This window comes from Octodon degus, unplaced genomic scaffold (genome assembly GCF_000260255.1).
Source record: "Octodon degus isolate 3935 unplaced genomic scaffold, OctDeg1.0 scaffold00036, whole genome shotgun sequence".
NCBI classification, from domain to species: domain Eukaryota; kingdom Metazoa; phylum Chordata; class Mammalia; order Rodentia; family Octodontidae; genus Octodon; species Octodon degus.
Window position 1 is genome coordinate 12,255,813 of NW_004524612.1, and position 5,006 is coordinate 12,260,818.

Sequence of the window (5,006 nt, forward strand, 5' to 3'; positions counted from 1 at the left end):
CGCCTCTAAACCCTGGGAGCCTCCCTGCAGCTCTAACCTTCCCTTTCCTGGGTCTCCAACTCCCAACCCAAACTCCTCCCACCAGCATTTCCAGCTGCTCTGGCTTCCTTTCCCCCTGGAGAACAAGCTCCCTGCCCTCTTCCCTCCCCCTGCAACACCTTCCTTGTTCTGCTAGAATTCTCTGCATGAGAAGGTGTGGAAGGTGGCAGCGGGGCCCTCCCCACCCTCTCACCCTCCGACCTTCACTTGGGCACCCAGGCCAGCCACTGAGTGGCTCTCTCCGACCTCCACGATGCAATGCATCAGCTACTTCTCCTTACGTCCTCATCCCAAGGTCCTTGCCCTGCTGATATGTGGGACGCATGCCTTTAAAGGTCCCATGTGCTTTCCAGGGCTGCATGCTTTGCCTCTGCCACCGGGTGGGAATGCTGGGCTCCCCCACTTTTCTCCATAGCCGCTTTCTCCTGCACAGCTCTGTCCTCCCCCTGGCTGTCAGCAAAATGCAGAAGCCAAACAATCACAAGCCTATCTCCCCAGTCAATATGTCCTCCCTGGGCTCCAGGCTTACAACCCCACTATCCCCAAGACAGACAGTTCTGAAGATCCCATGGACCTGAGCACTCTGTGTGGGGATAACAGAGTAAGTGACTGAACATTGCAAAAGGGGTTCTAGTCTTGGCTGGTTGGCTGTGAGGCTTTGATAGATGATAATTTCTGAGAGCCTCAATCCTCTCATCTGTGAAATGGAACACAATGAGAGCCTGATTCATAAGGAAATAGGGTGAATGCATCAGTGCCCTTAAAGTCTTGACAGGGAGCCCGGAAGATGGCACAAGGTCTCAAGAACTGAGTCAGGGTGGTCCACAGAAAGCATTTGGTATCGTCACATCCCAGCATGACCTTGGCTTCCTGGGCCTCTCTGTGTCACTCCGAGAAGACTGCTCATCTCCAGAATCTCCTTCTACATATCTGTACCACCCGTCCATCACTGGACATGATACCCAGCAGCCACAGCTTAGAGGAGGAGAGATGTCACTGGTCCTGGTTGTGGGAGATTCAGTCCTCGCTGGCTGGCTCCAAGACAAAAACGGCCTGGTGGAAGGGCATGGTGGAGAACAGCCCTTTACCTGATGGCAGCCAGGGAGCAGAGAGAGGAGAGAAGCCCAAGGGGGAGACACACCCTTCCCTGTCACCCTCCAGACACACCAGGCCCCACTCCTAACAGCATGTTCAGCCATGACCTCACAGCACCCCATGACCCAGTCACCTTCCAAAAGCCCTGGCTCCAAACGCCTGAGACTTCGGGGGAACATTCTAGCTCTAAACTGTAGCAGCAAATAGATCCTCGATGTTCCCATTTCCCTACGCTGTCCCCAAGCCATCAGCAGGTTCTAGCTCTTTTGCTTCTAACCCCTCTATTAAGGGTTCACTTCCTTCCACCTTGGTTTCATCCAGTAAGTGCTTTGGGATACACTGAGTGTTTGAACGTGTTCTAAGGTTCACGTTCACCACAAGTGGTAATGTTATAAGGTAATGCTGTGATGGGGCTGAGGTCATCATGAATGGCATAAACACCTTTATGAAAGAGACCCAGGTGGCCCTGTGGCTCTTTCTCCAGCACAAAAGCACAGCAAGAAGATGCTCTTTTAAGACGTGTACGTACCAGTAAATGGGCCCTCATTGGACACCAAGTCTGCTGCTGCCTTGCTCTTGGAATTCCCAGCTTGCAGGGCTATGCAGCATACAGCTCTGCCGTTGATGAGCCCCTAGTCTGCGGCGTTCTGCCACCGCAGCCCAAGTCCATTACGCGTCTCTTCCCCGTCAGGGCCGAGCCTTTACTGGTCTCCCTGCCTCTGGCCCTGCCCCGAACCAATCCATTCTTCACACTGCAGTAAGAGAGATAGTCCAAGATGCATATCGAATCATGTGATTTCCCTGAGGGCCTCGCATTGCCCTCGGGCTGAAGTCCAAGAATCTAATTGGATTGCAAAGCTATTTAGGCTGTAAACTTGGCTTTCCTCTCCAGAGTCAACTCCAGCCTCACATTACTTTCAGTTTCCAGAAATGCTTTTTTTAGCCTTGATGCATTCTTCTTGTTCTCCTCACCTCTCCAACCATCTGTCTTCCCTGGGTCCTGCATGGCCTGCCTTCAGGAAGTTTATCCGACTGCTCCCTCGAATCATCTAGGCCTTTGCCCCCGGTATAGCATCTTAGAACCATGAGGACTTTGCAAAGTTACAACAGGCGCGTAGTTTATTTCTTCCCTCCTTTCCTCCTGAAAGCCCATCAAGAAAGCGTTCAGGTACGGTGGCACAGGCCTGTAATCTGTGCCACCGTACCTGGCACAGATTGGGAGGCAGAGGCAGGGATGCTCACTGGGAGTTCAAGGCCAGCTCGGACTACAAAGTGAGTTCAAAGCCAGCCTGAACTGCACAGTGAAACCCTGTCTCAAAAAGAAAACCAATGAGCCAGGGAGATGGCTCAGTGGAATAAGTGCTTCCCTGGCAAGTGCAAGGGTCTGAGTTCAATCCCCAGTTCTGCCCCTCCCCCCCAAAAAAAGAAAAAAGAAAACCAAGAATGATTAAATGTGTAAGTAAGCCACAAATAAACAGCTACGGCTTATCCTAAGTGGCCTGTGGTGCTGTTAGCAACTCTTATGGTAATGGGCTGATGTTTTCCAAGTTTCTCCCTAACACAGTGCAGTGAACACATGGAAAATGGGGAGCACCGAGTTAAAGTCCTGTCTTTGCCATTAAAGTTAATGACTGTAGCTTTGTAGTTCTTCATTGCCTTATTTGCCATTCCAGAATCAGGCAGCACTGTAGATCAAATATAGCTGAGAATGCCCAGCCCAGCCATGTGGGTAGGTTACATTTATAGCCAAGAAAAGAAAGTGACATATAGAAAAACAGAAAAGAGGTACAGAGATGGCCCAGTTGGTTGTAGCTCTTGTCTGTCTTATTTGAACATGGTTAGAACCGCCGGCCCCCTTGCAATTTGCTGGGACTCAGCTCTTGTTGCCAAAGGAGATCACAGGCCATCTCTAACCTCAAGTTAGCTTGCACTTCATTATCAATGGAGAAACCTTTGGTCCAAAATAAATGTGTATGGAAGCCATTGCAGGCCAACCTTCATTCAAATGCCAGTACAATTCCAACTCTTCTTTTGAGTTCATGGTTTGCCCTCTTTCTGCTACCAGCTCTTTGCTCCCTTGTCCCCTCCTCCCTTTGTCTCAGTTCTGCTGGGACACCCTAAATTCTATGTCAACTTCTCTCTCATGGATCTCAAAGTGCCCTTGCTCAACAGCTTGCTGATCTTTAAAGGAGCTCAAAGTAGCCTGGAACTGGTCAGCAGGGCACATAGTTTGAGCTGGCTGAGTGTTGGTTCATCTTGTCAGCAGGGCCTATAGTTCCCCCTTTCCCATTGCAAAGAAAACTGTACTAGAATTCCTACAATGGTCTATCACTTTCCAATCGTTCACACACTACATTGTTATTACTCAGAGATACTCCATGGAAATCTCCCCTTCTCTCAGTTAGGTTTCCCTCTAAGAAGTAACAAACCCTTTGAAGATAGCTAAGTGTTTGGAGATTCCTGCTAAAAAACCACCACTTAATAGAAAGAATAATCATTTAAGTACTTAAGCATTTAATATGTGTCAGGGGGCTGGAGAGATGGCTCAGTGGTCTAAAGCACCTACTTGAAACAAGCTTGGCAAAGCACAGGGACCGCGGTTCAATCCCCCAGCACCACATGCCAGCCAGCCCGCCCCCTGGTGGGCTGGAGCTGGCCACACACACACACAATAAATAAATGTAATAAATAAAATAAATAAATAAATATTAAAAAAATATATGTGTCAGGTGTGTTATGTGTGTTTCTTTCATCTACTTTCAATAGCAACTATGGAGTTGCTTACTGCTTTCCTCTCTTCTATAAATTTAGGAAACTCAATTTCAGGGCAGTTAAGTAACTGGCTGCTATGGCTTGGATATGCTTTGAATGCACACCCCAGAAGTTCAGACACGGGAAGTTTGGTCTTCAGTGTAACAGTACTGAGAGGCTGTAGGTGCTTAAAATGGGATCTAGCAGAAGGTAATTAGGTCAAGGGCTCCCCCTCTCAGAAGGGGCTGGTGTGGTCCTCACTAGAGCGGGTTGCTATAAAATGAGGCCACTGCACATACCTGAGCTCTTTTGCCACAGTCATTTCCCTATCTGCTTCTCTACCATGCTGTGATGAAGCCAGGAAGCCCTCACCAGAACCAGAACTTTGTCACATGAATGTTCTAGCCATTGTGAGCCAAATGAATCTGTTTTATTTTATACAGTACTCCACCTAAAATATTTTGTTATATGGGACTGAGACAGTTGTCCAAGAAGCAGGTAAGCTGTGAATCCAAATCCAGTTCAAAATATATATCCCAAGCATTATATGGTAGAAAGAGTTTAATTCATTTACTCTTCAATTTTTCCTTTCTAGTCAATCAGAAATCACTTTCTTCTTCAGTCTTAATCCTGTGTCAGCCCCACAGTGTGTGTGTCCATTATAGAAACATCTACTTGGACTGTAGGCTGAGCAGGTTTTGTACCAAGAAACTGGAGACTTAAGAGTGACATAACCAGTTTACTGGGTCTCTATAACCACTCATCACTCAGCCATTTTTTGAAATAGGAGAACAGTGGCTAAGAAGAAGGTGAGGCCAACAGAGGGTGGGGAGTGGAAGCAGGAGGGTTGTGGGCCTGGTCCCAGCCTGGGTGGTGGCCAGGAACTCACTATTGGAAGTCCTTCTGCAACTAACCACCCAGGATACATTGGAAATTCAGAAAGTCAGAATCCATGTAAGTCAGGATAACCCCAAGCTTCCATTTGTTGAGGACTGGGGCATGCTTTGTATTTTTTTCACCTCTTTCTGAAGCATCTCATTTGCACTTTTCCACTAAGGCCATTAAGATGAAATCTAAAGGGGGCTGGTGAGATGGCTCAGTGGTCTAAAGCACCTACTTAG

General features: G+C 48.1%; 1 long non-coding RNA gene across 1 annotated transcript in view; it reads right to left on the reverse strand.

Annotated features, from left to right (window-relative positions):
• Positions 1 to 320, reverse strand: part of LOC111816633 — an 8,842-nt gene extending 8,522 nt beyond the window's left edge. Inside the window, exon 1 of the long non-coding RNA XR_002820990.1 lies at positions 286 to 320. This is a non-coding gene — a long non-coding RNA (uncharacterized LOC111816633). The remainder of the gene's footprint in view (positions 1 to 285) is intronic.
• Between the last annotated feature and the right edge of the window lie 4,686 nt (positions 321 to 5,006).